The sequence below is a fragment of the Nerophis ophidion genome, unplaced genomic scaffold, assembly GCF_033978795.1.
Source record: "Nerophis ophidion isolate RoL-2023_Sa unplaced genomic scaffold, RoL_Noph_v1.0 HiC_scaffold_53, whole genome shotgun sequence".
NCBI lineage: Eukaryota > Metazoa > Chordata > Actinopteri > Syngnathiformes > Syngnathidae > Nerophis > Nerophis ophidion.
The window spans coordinates 238,444-254,202 of record NW_026906975.1 but is presented as its reverse complement, the minus strand read 5'-3'; the positions used below and the strand labels follow the sequence as shown (position 1 = coordinate 254,202).

At 42.1% G+C, this 15,759-nt stretch overlaps 1 long non-coding RNA gene across 1 annotated transcript; it reads left to right on the top strand.

Annotated features, from left to right (window-relative positions):
* The first annotated feature begins 2,737 nt into the window (after nt 1–2,737).
* On the top strand, nt 2,738–7,799 carry LOC133546959 (uncharacterized). Its single transcript, XR_009805288.1, has 3 exons — nt 2,738–2,840; nt 3,012–3,168; nt 7,625–7,799. It is a non-coding gene; the product is annotated as an uncharacterized LOC133546959 (long non-coding RNA).
* The last annotated feature ends 7,960 nt before the right edge of the window (nt 7,800–15,759 follow it).

The window sequence follows — 15,759 nt, the reverse complement described above, 5'->3', positions numbered from 1 at the left end:
TCCCAGTGAAACACGTGTTTGAAGGAAGTGTGCAACACTCACTATTGTCCCAGTGAAACACAAGTTTGAAGGAAGTGTGCACCACTCACTATTGTCCCAGTGAAACACGTGTTTGAAGGAAGTGTGCACCACTCACTATTGTCCCAGTGAAACACGTGTTTGAAGGAAGTGTGCACCACTCACTATTGTCCCAGTGAAACACGTGTTTGAAGGAAGTGTGCACCACTCACTATTGTCCCAGTGAAACACGTGTTTGAAGGAAGTGTGCACCACTCACTATTGTCCCAGTGAAACACGTGTTTGAAGGAAGTGTGCAACACTCACTATTGTCCCAGTGAAACACAAGTTTGAAGGAAGTGTGCACCACTCACTATTGTCCCAGTGAAACACGTGTTTGAAGGAAGTGTGCACCACTCACTATTGTCCCAGTGAAACACGTGTTTGAAGGAAGTGTGCACCACTCACTATTGTCCCAGTGAAACACGTGTTTGAAGGAAGTGTGCACCACTCACTATTGTCCCAGTGAAACACGTGTTTGAAGGAAGTGTGCACCACTCACTATTGTCCCAGTGAAACACGTGTTTGAAGGAAGTGTGCACCACTCACTATTGTCCCAGTGAAACACGTATTGGCCAATATTTTTTCCGCGGTTGAGAACACCTCGATGACGTCACACAGGAGGTAGAACAAAACAAGATGGCGTCTGGCGGAGAATACGTTGTTTTGGTTATTATGGTTTCTAGGTCTTAATTACAACGTACATGTGCACATGTGTGTCGTTTAACAGAGTAAACGTCGTTATTAATTGTTTGTATGCGGATACATTAGTCTGAGTGCACTTTGACGTGCTAGCCTAGCCTGCTGGTTAGCTTAGCTTGTTAGCTGCTAACAAAGAGAGGCGGAAGTGATCGACACATCAAAGCAGAGATCCAATGTAAGTGTAAAGTGTTTTTATTGTGTGAACATGTCTACATTACAAATGATGTGAGTGTTGCTGAATCAGCGACTAACTGCTGCTGTTGAAGAAATATTTGTGATGTAAAAAAAAACAAAACAACAACAACAGAATAAGAGGAGGAACTTTGTCGAACAAGAGAGGAGAAGGAGCAACAACATCAACTACTGGACGCTGTTTTCAAGAAACATCAAGTTGTGTTACACATCCATCCATCTATCTTCTGCTGCTTATCTGAGGTCGGGTCGCAGGGGCAGCAGCCTAAGTAGGGAAGCCCAGCCTTTCTATGTTGTCACATTAGTGCCAAAAATCCAAGCGCATAAAAACTTTTATTGCGTGTGCGCGACACCCTTTTGTGCGCGTGTGATGTCTTTGTGCACGCTCGCAGCGCCTTTTTGAGTGCGCGCGGCGCCTATTTGCGAGCGCGCGGTGCCTATGTGCACGCGCGCTGTATTCGTTTTGGCACTTTGTGGGCAGTTATTCTTACACGCCCCCTTCTTTTTGATTGGTCAGGCGAAAATAGCTGCAGGCCAATCAGACGTATAGCAGGGCGGGTCATGGTCAATATGTATCAAGATGATACAGCTCCTGTCGACAAACACATTCTAAATCATCCACATTTAGTGGAGTTGTGGAAAATGCCAATTGAATTTGATCTAAAAGTCTTTAAAGAAGGTAATGTCTCATCTGTTGAGAGAACATCACATAGTTAATGAAGAGTCAAGATCAATATCTCTCTTTTCATACAATCAGTCCACACATGTCAGTCAATGATGGAAATTATATTTTCAAATGTGTTTTCTTTCCTCACTTGTCTGTTTTAAAAAATATTGTTATTCATTTAATATTTGTATATGTAAATATTGAATGTATGCCACAATGGGGGACTATTCATTTTCTTTCCTCTATCTACTTTAAGTTTACACCCGAGTCTACCTGAAGCCACTTATCTATGCGTACTTCTTATCAGGACCACATGATTAGCATATGGGCCTAATTATTGATGTTATGATTGCAATGACTATTTTAGTAGAATAATGAATGACAGGTTATCACTACAACTAAGTAATATGGTTTTAATATTACTATAAAAAGTATTTACGTTTCTGCAAACAACTCAAACTATGGAAAATGAGATATCAGCCCAGATCAGTATAGATGGCAGAGTTTAAAATATGTATTTAAAAAAACAACAAAAAAAGCTAGCTCCATACATTAGGCAAATTCAATCTGAGAGATAATAGTATTAAAGACCTACTTGTTCAGCCATGAAAACCTGATTTCCTTTCTTTTTAATCCCAGGGAACTGCCATGGACCTTCCATCATAGATATGAATAAACACTCCATGTTTCTCCATCTTACCTCGGACTGCTGCCCCCCATCATTTTATTGATGTCAATGATACATGTACTATTTAATTATACACATACATACAATACTCAGACATTTACAACAAATCGAAAGGAGGAAAGAAAATTAATAGTCCCACTTTGTGGCATACATTCAATATTTACATATACAAATATTAAATAAATACAAATATTTTTTTAAGACAGACAAGTGAGGAAAGAAAACACATTTGAAAATATAATTTCCATCATTGACTGACATGTGTGGACTGATTGTATGAAAAGAGAGATATTGATCTTGACTCTTCATTAACTATGTGATGTTCTCTCAACAGATGAGACATTACCTTCTTCAAAGACTTTTAGATTAAATTCAATTGACATTTTCCACAACTCCACTAAATGTGGATGATTTAGAATGTGTTTGTCGACAGGAGCTGTATCATCTTGATACATATTGACCATGACCCGCCCTGCTATACTTCTGATTGGCCCTCAGCTATTTTCGCCCGACCAATCAAAACGGCGGGGCCGTGTAAGTATAACCGCCCACAAAGTGCCAAAACAAAGACGGCGCGCGCGCACATAGGCACAGCGCGCACGCAAAAGGGTGTCGCGCATGAAGTGGAGAATCAGCGCTCGATAACAGTTTTTATGCGCTTGGATTTTTGGCACTAATGTGACGCCATACCTTTCCTTTCCCCAGCCGCTTCATACAGCTCTTCCTAGGGGAACCCGAGGCGTTCCCAAGCGAGCCAGTTTCTAACATAATAGTGAGAGTCCAGTCCATGGTGGGGCCAGCCAGAGACCATCCCGAGCGCAGACAGGTCAGCAACGCAGAGATGTCCCCAACCGATTAACAGGTGAGCTGTCTACCCCGGGTCCCGACTTTGGAAAGATATATATATATATGTATATATATATATATATATATATATATATATATATTTACGCATGTATAAAATTAAAAACTAAATAAGATAAGGCTCAGAATTGGTTTCTTAACAAAACCTTTCTACATATAAAGTACAACATTCTCACATATAAAGTGCAACATTAACCTGCTTCAAGTTGTTGCTCAGATTAAATAAAATGACAAAACTTTTCTTCTACATACAAAAAGTGCAACATTAAACAGTTTCAAGTCAACTCAGCCTCAGATTAATTTTTCTTCCCCCTCCCCACCCTTTAACCCTGATGACTTTCACTCAATTTTCATGTTTTCTGCCAGAAAAATGAGTTTAACCACCTTGTCTGCAGAAAGAGCAGACCTGCTTGCAGTTACAATGTCCCCAGCTGTGAAAAATACCCTTTCGCTGGACACGGACGTAGCAGGTATGGCGAGGTAGTGCCTGGCTAACTTGGCAGTAAGAAGATATGTGGGCTCATTGTTTTCCCACCATAGAAGTGGGTCAAAATCGAGTTTTTAATGGACTATGGTCTTAAATCTGCTGCTGTAAAAACACCAACAGCATTTGTTATTGCTTTAGCCCTGCCTGAGTCGCAGAGTAGAAGCTGCTTGAATGCAGTGGGAGCTGTGTTTGTTCGTCTTTCTCTTTGTTGAAACCATGTTATCCATTGTTGTATCGCACTGCGTAGCCGAAGTGTTCCCAAACGGGAGATCTTAACGATGCAGGAGTGTCTTTCAGCTCTGGCTTTTACTCTTTGTAGTAGCCCGGTCGTTGTTAGCATGCCGTGTGTTGTGCCTCAGTGTACATTGTTGACACAACGTGTGGTGCGCTACTTAATATGTCCGTGTGGAAACTTGTTCGATACACCACCGAACCGAACCGTAACCCCCGTATCGAAACGGTTCAATACAAATACACGTACCGTTACACCCTTAATACACACACATCTGAAGATTATAAAAAAATAAATATATTTGGTGGGCTAAACAAAATGACTCGGCGAACCAATGTTTGGTATGAGTGATATGACCTCAAATCTATATCTTAATAACAATATATGTCACGATACATCATTTGGTATATGATTGATAAAAGAAGAATTTCAAAACTGTTTACAAAGGCTCTTAATTTGGCAGCTGACATATGCAGTAACATATTGTGTCTTTTCTAATTGTATTATTTTGTCGAAACAATTATTATTAATGTACTTGTTTATTTACTGTTAATATCTGGTTACTTTATTTGAGAACATAGTACTGGGAATGATGTAATAATAGGGACGGCATGGCACAGTGGGAGAGTGGCCGTGCGCAACTCGAGGGTCCCTGGTTCAATCCCCACCTAGTACTAACCTCGTCACGTCCATTGTGTCCTGAGCAAGACACTTCACCCTTGCTCCTGATGGGTGCTGGTTAGCACCTTGCATGGCAGCTCCCTCCATCAGTGTGTGAATGTGTGTGTGAATGGGTAAATGTGGAAGTAGTGTCAAAGCGCTTTGAGTACCTGAAAGGTAGAAAAGCGCTATATAAGTACAACCCATTTATAGAGGTGTAACAGTACACAAAAATTTCGGTTCGGTACGTACCTCGGTTCAGAGGTCACGGTTCGGTTCATTTTCGGTACAGTAAGAAAAAACAAAATATACATTTTTTTATTATTTATTTAACAAATTTGGGGCTTCACGGTGGCAGAGGGGTTAGTGCGTCTGCCTCACAATACAAAGGTCCTGCAGTCCTGGGTTCAAATCCAGGCTCGGGATCTTTCTGTGTGGAGTTTGCATGTTCTCCCCGTGAATGCGTGGGTTCCCTCCGGGTACTCCGGCTTCCTCCCACTTCCAAAGACATGCGCCTGGGGATAGGCCCCTCCCACCTCCAAAGACATGCACCTGGGGATAGGCCCCTCCCACCCCCAAAGACATGCACCTGGGGATAGGCCCCTCCCACCTCCAAAGACATGCACCTGGGGATAGGCCCCTCCCACCTCCAAAGACATGCACCTGGGGATAGGTTGATTGGCAACACTAAATGGTCCCTAGTGTGTGAATGTTGTCTGTCTATCTGTGTTGGCCCTGTGATGAGGTGGCGACTTGTCCAGGGTGTACCCCGCCTTCCGCCCGATTGTAGCTGAGATAGGCGCCAGCGCCCCCGCAACCCCACAAGGGAATAAGCGGTAGAAAATGAATGGATGGCTTTAACAAATTTGCTAAATCTCCCACCAAAAATATTTTTCCTAGTGGAATATTTGATGTGAAGTTTTGGGAAACTTGGATAGGTCATTAATTCATAATAACTATGATTTTGATTCAATATTATGTTTTAAGCAATGACAGTTTGAAAGAAAAAAATCAATCATCAATCAATGTTTATTTATATAGCCCTAAATCACAAATGTCTCAAAAGACTGTACAAACCACTACGACTACGACATCCTCGGAAGAACCCACTTAAGGGCAAGGAAAACTCACACCCAGTGGGACGCCAGTGACAATGATGACTATGAGAAACCTTGGAGAGGACCTCAAAAGTGGGCAACCCCCCCCCCCCCCCCCCTCCTCGATAATGAATGTCGAGCGGGTCTAACATGATACTGTGAAAGTTCAATCCATAATGGTTCCAACACAGCCGCGAGAGTTCAATTCAAAGCGGATCTAAGACACTAGCGAGAGTCCCATTCACAGCAAACCATCCCAAGCGGAGGCGGATCAGCAGCGTAGAGATGTCCCCAACCGTTACAGGCGAGCGGTCTATCCTGGGTCCCGACGAGCGGTCCATCCTGGGTCTCGACTCTGGACAGCCAGTACTTCATCCATGGTCATCGGACCGGACCCCCTCCACAAGGGAGGGAGGGACAGAGGAGAAAAAGAAAAGAAGCGGCAAATCAACTGGTCTAAAAAGGAGGTCTATTTAAAGGCTAGAGTATACAGATTAGTTTTAAGGTGAGACTTAAATGCTTCTACTGAGGTAGCATCTTCAACTGTTACCGGGAGGGCATTCCAGAGTACTGGGGCCCGAACGGAAAATGCTCTATAGCCCGCAGACTTTTTTTGGGCTCTAGGAATCACTAATAAGCCGGAGTCTTTTGAAGGCAGATTTCTTGCCGGGACATATGGTACAATACAATCGGCAAGATAGGATGGAGCTAGACCGTGTAGTATTTTATACGTAAGTAGTAAAACCTTAAAGTCACATCTTAAGTGCACAGGAAGCCAGTGCAGGTGAGCCAGTATAGGTATATATGTATGTATATATGTATATAAAGGTATATACAGTACAGGCGTAATATGATCAAACTTTCTTGTTCTTGTCAAAAAACAGCTTTGTTTTAATAGTCAACGTTGCAACTTTTTCTAAATTACATTTAGCCTTTAAGCTCTTTTATTTCACTTTTGTTTATGTTTTTGTTTATGTGAATAGTATTTTTAGAATGTGCTGTGGGCCTTTAAAACATTAGCTGTGTGCCGCAAATGGCCTCCAGGGCACACTTTTGACACCCCTGCTATAGATAATAAAAAATTAAATCTGATTAATCAAAGGATAAAAATCAGAGCCTGGCGACGCATGCGCGTTTATCATAACTCTCTCGCTCTCTCTGGCCCTCCCTCACGAATGCTGCTGCGTGCACCACTTTTTGTTTTGTTTTTAACCCCTTCTTATCCTTGAACGTACATTGAAAATACACGCAACCATAACTTAAAATGCCGGACATTCGAGGCATTTAAGAAACTCCACCTGGACATCTCCATAAAGAGGATATATCTCGTGAAAAGAGGAGGTGTGGTCAGTCTATCATATCCCAGTCGTTGCTAGCATGCCGTGTGTTGTTGTTTTTTTGATTGATTGAAACTTTTATTAGTAGATTGCACAGTACAGTACATATTCTGTACAACACCCGAATAAGTTTTTCAACTTGTTTAAGTCGGGGTCCACGTAAATCAATTCATGGTGCCTCGGTGTGCATTATTTACACAACGTGCGGCGCTACTTATATGTCCGTGTCGGATCGGTTCACCTCCGAACCGAAACCTCCGTACCAAAACGGTTCAATAAAAATACACGTACCGTTGCACCCCTACCCATTTATCATTATTTATCATTTAATATTTTACTGCATATTTCAGCAACTAAATTAGGAGCCTGTGCAGTCTGTTTTAAAATGGTTCTGTTAATAATTATATATGAAATAATACATTGCAAAATCAATTTTAAACCATGTCGTCTGTCCATAATAAAAAGTCCTGTCGTCCTGGTTTGTTTTTCTTTTCCTGTGAATAATGTTGTAAAGAGCAGCGTGTTTCTGCGTCACTGAGATTTCAAGACAGTTCATACGATAACTTGTTTTTCCTAAGTGCATGTAAAAGTACTGAATGCATTGTGTGACTGAGCAGACATGGTGTGTGTTTGTCTTGCAGACGTCTGTGAAGAACATCTTCACCCTGAGCAACAGAAGTGGAGCTTCAGGATGCAGACGGAGGAGCCACAGCCCTCCCACATTAAGAAGGAAGAGGAATACCTTCAGATCCCCCATTTTAAAGAGGAAGAGGAACACCCACTAATCCCCAAATTTAAAGCGGAAGCTGAGGATCCACAGAGCCGTCACATTAAGGAGGACGAGGAAGAACACAGCATCAGTCAGCAGGGAGAGCATCTTGAAGGACTGGAGGAGGTTGATGTCATCAAGATGCCAGTGACTGGTGTCCCTGTGAAGAGTGAAGATGATGAGGTGAAAGGTGAAAGTGAGGAGAGGGGAGGGGGGGAGCCTCCAAGCAGCAGCTCAACACAACACATGACAACAGAAGCTGATGGAGACCACTGTGGAGGATCACAAGCAGACAAGCTCTTAGCTCCACTATCAGATAGTGAGGACACAACGTCACACTCTCCTGACACTGATGATGAAGACTCTAAAGATGATAAGACATGTCACACTGACAACACTCACTTCACATCTTCTCACTCTCACAAAACTTTTAAATACCATAGTTCTCTGAAAAGACTCATGAGAACACACACTGGAGAAAAACCTTTTATCTGTTCAATATGTGGTAAAGGTATTACACAAAGTTGGAGTTTGAAAGTGCACATGAGAATGCACAGTGGTAAAAAAACTCTTGTCTGTTCAACCTGTGGTAAAGGTTTTACACAAAGTACAGATGTGAAAATACACATGAGAACACATACTGGTGAAAAACCGTTTTCCTGTTCAGTCTGTGGTAAAGGTTTTACACAAAGTCATCATTTAAAACTGCACGACAGAACACACACTGGTGAAAAACCTTTTTCCTGTTCAATCTGTGATAAAGGTTTTACAGAAAACTGGTGTTTGAAAGTACACAAGAGAACACACACTGGTGAAAATTCACATTCCTGTTCAATCTGTAACAGAAGCTTTTGTCAACAATCAAAGCTTGTAGCACACATGAGAAGACACCCAGGAGAGAAAGTGTTGAGTTGCAGTGTGTGTGGTGAAAGATTGTCTTCTAAGTAGCAGTGTAAGAAACACAAGTGTGCTGGTGAGAACAGCAGCAGCAAATGAAACTGCAGGATTTGAAATAAACTGTCCAGACTTTCATTTTGACTTTCTAACAACATCAGCACATATAACATGTGTGACATCATTGTTGTTTGTCTAACAATCTGTTTAATATGCGCCTACATTTATAGATTAGATATTTTATATTAATGCTTTTTTTCAGTCAAGTACATGCATTAATATGCAACATTGTGTACTTTTATTAAAAAATGGACGGAACAATTTGAGTAAAAAGCTGAGAGTAAACAGTACAACACACATTTTACATGCAATAAACATTTTGTGTGTATGTATACACACACACACACACACACACTCATTTATGTATATATATATATATATATATGTATATATATATATATAGAGAGAGAGAGAGAGAGAGAGAGAGAGAGAGAGAGAGAGAGAGAGAGAGAGAGAGACTGTATATTCATCATACAATTTTAGACTTAATTATATGAAATATTGAAGTATTACATATTTGTATTTCTAATTGTTAATAATCCCATAGATTATCACCTTTATATGATATACATATGTACTGGTTCACATCTGAAACATCTTCTGGACCACTTCAGGAAGCATATTATTATTATTTACTTTATACATTTTAAACAGTTGTATTTTATACAATTTTAAAATGTGTCTTTTTAAACCATTGGTTGGGTCTCTATAATCATTTGTTATTCATTATCGTCATTACTCTGTATTATGATGATTGTGTTGTGATTGTTTTATATGTATGTCTCCAGACCTTTATGCGGTATAAAAGTAAGAGAAAATGGCAGATTTTTTTTTTTTGTGTGTGAAAGGATGGTTTTGTTTTTACAAACTTACATTTGTGGATGTATTATATATATTGTGTTTTAAACATTTTTTTTAATGTTATTTTTGTCTTTTTTAACATCCCCAAATCAATATCAGTCAATGTTTGGAGTGTCAGACAAAAGCCAATATTGTACATCATCCCACAGAGATTTACTTTGCATACATTCTTAAAATAAATTGCTTATTTTGTTTTCCAATCACAGATCGAACAAGTGTTGTCTTCAATTGCAAAACAACATTCAAAATATTACTTTAAGTGGTCAATTCCATCTTTTTTTTTCCCTTAAATTAACTCTTTTGCCTTAGAAAGAATGGAAACTTTTAAGTTAAGAGTATTTTTTTGTTCCAGGTTGTATTTAATGACATCTTCAAATAATAAACTATTTTTATCAGTCAATAAGTGCATCAGCGACCAAATGCCTTTTTCAAACCATTGCTGTACAAAGATGGATTTGTTTCTCATTTTAATATAAGAACAATTCTATAGTGGAGTATTGTGTGTGATGAAGTTGTGTTTGTAAATTAGTTTCCAGTACAACAACACTTGCTGGTAGGGATGGGTACTGTTCACATTTCAACCGATTCGGAACACATTCCACTACCTCCAAATCAATACCAGTCCTCAACAGTACGACTTTTTGGTACTTTTGTGTGTGTTAATAATATTGAGTGTTTGTGATAAATTTGTATTGCAACATTTAAAAAGAAGATTATTATTGATAACTGCGGTCCTTTCGTTACCATTTTTTTTGTTTTTTTGTTTTCATATCATCATTTACATGTAGCTTTATTTACATTTGCAAGTCCAGTACGCTAGATGGCTGTAGTGTAAATTCATAATGTGTTTTGTTGCGCCCAAAAAAGTGTTAATACTGTAAATATTGGATTTATTATGCACCAGCTGTCTGATTCTAACATTTATCTTAGTTATAGTTTTAATTAACTCATTTGGTGGGTGTTAACGTCATGAGAAATTGCTAATGCTAATCAGTAGCATGTCAATAGCTAAGCCAATGTATATTAGCATCAAGCTACCATAACTTTTATAGCGTTTTTTTTTAGTCCATTTCTTTGTTGGCATTGACAATTGCAACATTTATCTCAAGGTAGTTTGACTCAGACTGCTCTCAGTGCTGCTGGAGTGATCTCCAAATGCCAAACAGAGGTCAAATGAGTTCCAAGTTGGATATTCAACAGACATTCAACATCCAGCCAGGCTGACTGTTTGAAAACTCATGCCACGTCTGTCAGTCCCTGCTGACAAGTGCTTTACTTTAAGGGACCGTCAATAAAGTACTTGTCATTGGCTCACTAAGAACATTTCAATTGTCAGTAGCTTCAGTCATGTGACCGAGAACCTCAAACCTGTTGCGATCTGCTGCTCAGATCTTCACATGTTTGTTTTTTCATTCTCAGTCCCACCCGTTTATTTCCTGTTTTTGTCCATCACTATGGTTACACATCAGTCCACCTGTTAGTCTCGCCCCGCACACCTGCTACTAATTTTCACCCTCCTATTTAAGCTCACCTTTTCTGTTTACTCATTCTCGGATCCTAATTTGCCCACGCGCATCAGTGACGACTCTCATCCTTCGTATGTATTTTCTCGCTAGCTCTCATGCTAAGCCACTTTATATTCCAGCTTTCATGCTGAATGTTTTTGTTTACTCTTTTGTGTCCTCGTACCAAGTTTTAGTTTTCCTTGTGTTTTATCCTAGCTTTCACGCTAGCGTCTTTTGTTTACCTTTTCTCTTTACACCAGTGTTTTTGTTCATAGCCTTTTGTTATTAAATAAATACCTTATATCTTACCTTTGCTGTGTTCTGCTTCGACACATCCACGGGAAAACTACACCGGCATTACCATGCCGAAGAAGAGTCTTCACAAAACCTACTTTCATATTGTTTGTTCATCACTGCTGTAGTCGGCTCATGCCTTGAATTGTCCGGTTTTAAGGGATAAACAGTAGAAAATGGATGGATGGATGTTTAGTGACAGAGTGGAAACTGTCAAACTTCAAGCCCGCCAAGTGCTCGAACCCAAGGCAGTTTTGGGAGAAAAGTTTACAGGTCAGATGAGACTTTGCCTCACCTCCAATCAGGAGTGAAAAGGCTGATCTTTGTACACAAGCAGCTTTTCCAACAAGACAACAATATTAAACACACATAAAAACTGTTTTCAAAGGGTTTCAGGCAGGTTTCTGGAATGTCCGTTCCAGAGACTGGACCTTAACCCTGCTAAACATTTGAGAACATTGCTTTGAACTGGCTCTGTGTCAAGAACGCAACACATGTCAATCAAATCTACCAGTATTTCCAAGAACGGGGTCAAATATGCAAGCAAACTGTTGCCAGAAGCATCTTGCTTCATTTTTATTTATTTTTACGTGTTGTGAAGAAACCCTGAAGTGCTCCGTCGTAAGAACATCAGACTTTCATTCTGACTTCCAGGATTCAAGTCCATAACTTTTATGGACAGAATTTCGAGGCGCAGTCAAGGCGTTAAGGGGATCGGGTTTGGTGACTGCAGGATTAGGTTCCTGCTTTTTGCAGATGATGTGGTCCTGATGGCTTCATCTGGCCAGGATCTTCAGTTCTCACTGGATCGGTTCGCAGCCGAACGTGAAGCGACTGGGATGAGAATCAGCACCTCCAAGTGTGAGTCCATGGTTCTTGCCCGGAAAAGGGTGGAGTGCCATCTGCGGGTTGGGGAGGAGACCCTGCCCCAAGTGGAGGAGTTCAAGTACCTCGGAGTCTTGTTCACGAGTGAGGGAAGAGTGGATGGTGAGATCGACAGGCGGATCGTAATTCGGACGCTGTACCGATCCGTTGTGGTGAAGAAGGAACTGAGCCGAAAGGCAAAGCTCTCAATTTACCGGTCGATCTACATTCCCATCCTCACCTATGGTCATGAGCTTTGGGTTGTGACCGAAAGGACAAGATCACGGGTACAAGCGGCACAAAAGAGTTTCCTCCGCCTGGGTGGTGGGTCTCTCCCTTAGAGATAGGGTGAGAAGCTCTGTCATCCGAGGGGACCTCAAAGTAAAGCCACTGCTCCTCCACATGGAGAGGAGCCAGATGAGGTGGTTCGGGCATCTGGTCAGGATTTAGGGCACGTCCAACCGGTAGGAGGCCACGGGGAAGACCCAGGACACGTTGGGAAGACTATGTCTCCCGGCTGGCCTGGGAACACCTTGGGTTCCCCCGGGAAGAGCTGGACAAAGTGACTGGGGAGAGGGAAGTCTGGGCTTCCCTGCTTAGGCTGCTGCCCCCGCGACCTGACCTCGGTTAAGCGGAAGAAGATTGATGGATGGATTAAGTAATGAAGTTAAAAATTGTACTGATATGATCCAGTTTAAGAGGTTGTTCAGATTAATAGTGCTTATAAAGTACAAAGAAGAGGAATTATGAGAAAAACTTCAACTTTATAGTAAATAAGATATTCTTCATCTCAGTATGCTAATAATGACTGAATTAATGAATTACATATTACAAAACTGTTGTATTACTCATTCACGGATGTCATTTTACTATAAAAAAAAGGTCAGTAAATGAATGTATATATTTGTAAACGCTCTGAAGTGGGAAAGGTGTAGGATTAAATAAGCTTTGCTTCTTCCTACTCCTTTTCGGACATGATGTAATGTGAAATGGTATTAAAGTGTCTGATGTATTATGTTGTAAGTATGTTCATGTTCGGAATAAACACAAGAAAGAAATAAAAGAAAGAAAGTATTGATCGATTGACTGAGTTTATAATGCAATTTTACCAAGTGATAAAGTAACAGCACAAAGCACACATCAGTCATATTAAATGATGCATCAAGGACAATACTGTAATGACATCAAATAGATATTTTTAATTTCGCCAGAGTACCTGGTTGGTTTCACATCTTGTTCAACCACTTACCAGAGGGAACAAGATAGCTCTTTTTTCAAAAATCATCAAAAAAGTACAGGAAGGGTATGGTGCCATGACCCGGAGTCACACCAGGGTTGCTGCAGCCACAACACAGAGTACTAACCACTATACCATCACGGCTGTAACAAACCATCCAGACTGATAATGTGTTTGCTTCCCTGTTCATGTTCATAGACAGAATAGTCACATCTAGTTTGAATGCTAGTGACCAAGCCCCAACATGTTTTACTCTAACAAGAGGAAGGCGTGCTCAGGTAAGATTTGTTTTGTTTCACCTTTTTCCTCACCCACTTTATTCTAAATGAATGTCCCGAGTATAACAACAGATACAACTTCCAGTTATCTATTCACAATAAAAAAAAAAAAAAAAAATGCATGTTCCAGTTAGTGGATATTTATTTTAAATGCAAAAAACACTCTCAAAGAAACAGCACTGAATTTTGTTTCAGTTCAATTAACAAAAAACAATGAGCTAGCCAGGAGTTGGACGTAGAATTTTCTGATCTGTAGTCAGACGCGTTATCCATTGCACCACTAGCTCCGTGCCTTTTAGTGTAGTACAGGTTGTATATTGTAAACATCTCACGCCAAAGGAACACACAGTTTACATTAGGCTTACTACCAAAACAGGGCTTTACTGACTGTTTTTGCCCATCCATCCATCCATCATCTTCCGCTTATCCGAGGTCGGGTCGCGGGGGCAGCAGCCTAAGCAGGGAAGCCCAGACTTCCCTCTCCCCAGCCACTTCGTCTAGCTCTTCCCGGGGGATCCCGAGGCGTTCCCAGGCCAGCCGGGAGACATAGTCTTCCCAACGTGTCCTGGGTCTTCCCCGTGGCCTCCTGCCAACTGGACGTGCCCTAAACACCTCCCTAGGGAGGCGTTCGGGTGGCATCCTGACCAGATGCCCGAACCCCCTCATCTGGCTCCTCTCGATGTGAAGGTGCAGCGGCTTTACTTTGAGTTCCTCCCGGATGACAGAGCTTCTCACCCTATCTCTAAGGGAGAGACCCGCCACCCGGCGGAGGAAACTCATTTCGGCCACTTGTACCCGTGATCTTATCCTTTCGGTCATGACCCAAAGCTCATGACCATAGGTGAGGATGGGAACGTAGATCGACCGGTAAATTGAGAGCTTTGCCTTCCGGTTTAGCTCCTTCTTCCCCACAGCGGATCGATACAACGTTCGCATTACTGAAGACGCCGCACCGATCCGCCTGTCGATCTCATTATCCACTCTTCCCCCACTCGTGAACAAGACTCCTAGGTACTTGAACTCCTCCACTTGGGGCAGGGTCTCCTCCCCAACCCGGAGATGGCACTCCACCCTTTTCCGGGCGAGAATCATGGACTCGGACTTGGAGGTGCTGATTCTCATTCCGGTCGCTTCACACTCGGCTGTGAACCGATCCAGTGAGAGCTGAAGATCCCGGCCAGATGAAGCCATCAGGACCACATCATCTGCAAAAAGCAGAGACCCAATCCCGCGGCCACCAAACCGGAACCCCTCAACGCCTTGACTGCGCCTAAAGATTCTGTCCATAAAAGTTATGAACAGAATCGGTGACAAAGGACAGCCTTGGCGGAGTCCAACCCTCACTGGAAACGTGTCCGATTTACTGCCAGCAATGCGGACCAAGCTCTGACACTGATCGTACAGGGAACGGACCGCCACAATAAGACAGTCCGGTACCCCATACTCTCTGAGCACTCCCAACAGGACTTCCCGAGGGACACGGTCGAATGCCTTCTCCAAGTCCACAAAGCACATGTAGACTGGTTGGGCAAACTCCCATGCACCCTCAAGAACCCTGCAGAGAGTAAAGAGCTGGTCCACAGTTCCACGACCAGGACAAAAACCACACTGTTCCTCCTGGATCCGAGGTTCAACTATCCGGCGTAGCCTCCTCTCCAGTACACCTGAATAAACCTTACCGGGAATGCTGAGGAGTGTGATCCCACGATAGTTGGAACACACCCTCCGGTCCCCCTTCTTAAAGAGAGGGACCACCACCCCGGTCTGCCAATCCAGAGGTACCGCCCGCGATGTCCACGCGATGCTGCAGAGTCTTGTCAACCAAGACAGCCCCACAGCATCCAGAGCCTTAAGGAACTCCGGGCGGATCTCATCTACCCCCGGGGCCTTGCCGCCGAGGAGCTTTTTGACTACCTCAGCAACCTCATCCCCAGAAATAGGAGAGTCCACCACAGATTCCCCAGGCACCGCTTCCTCAAAGGAAGACGTGTTGGTGGGATTGAGGAGATCTTCG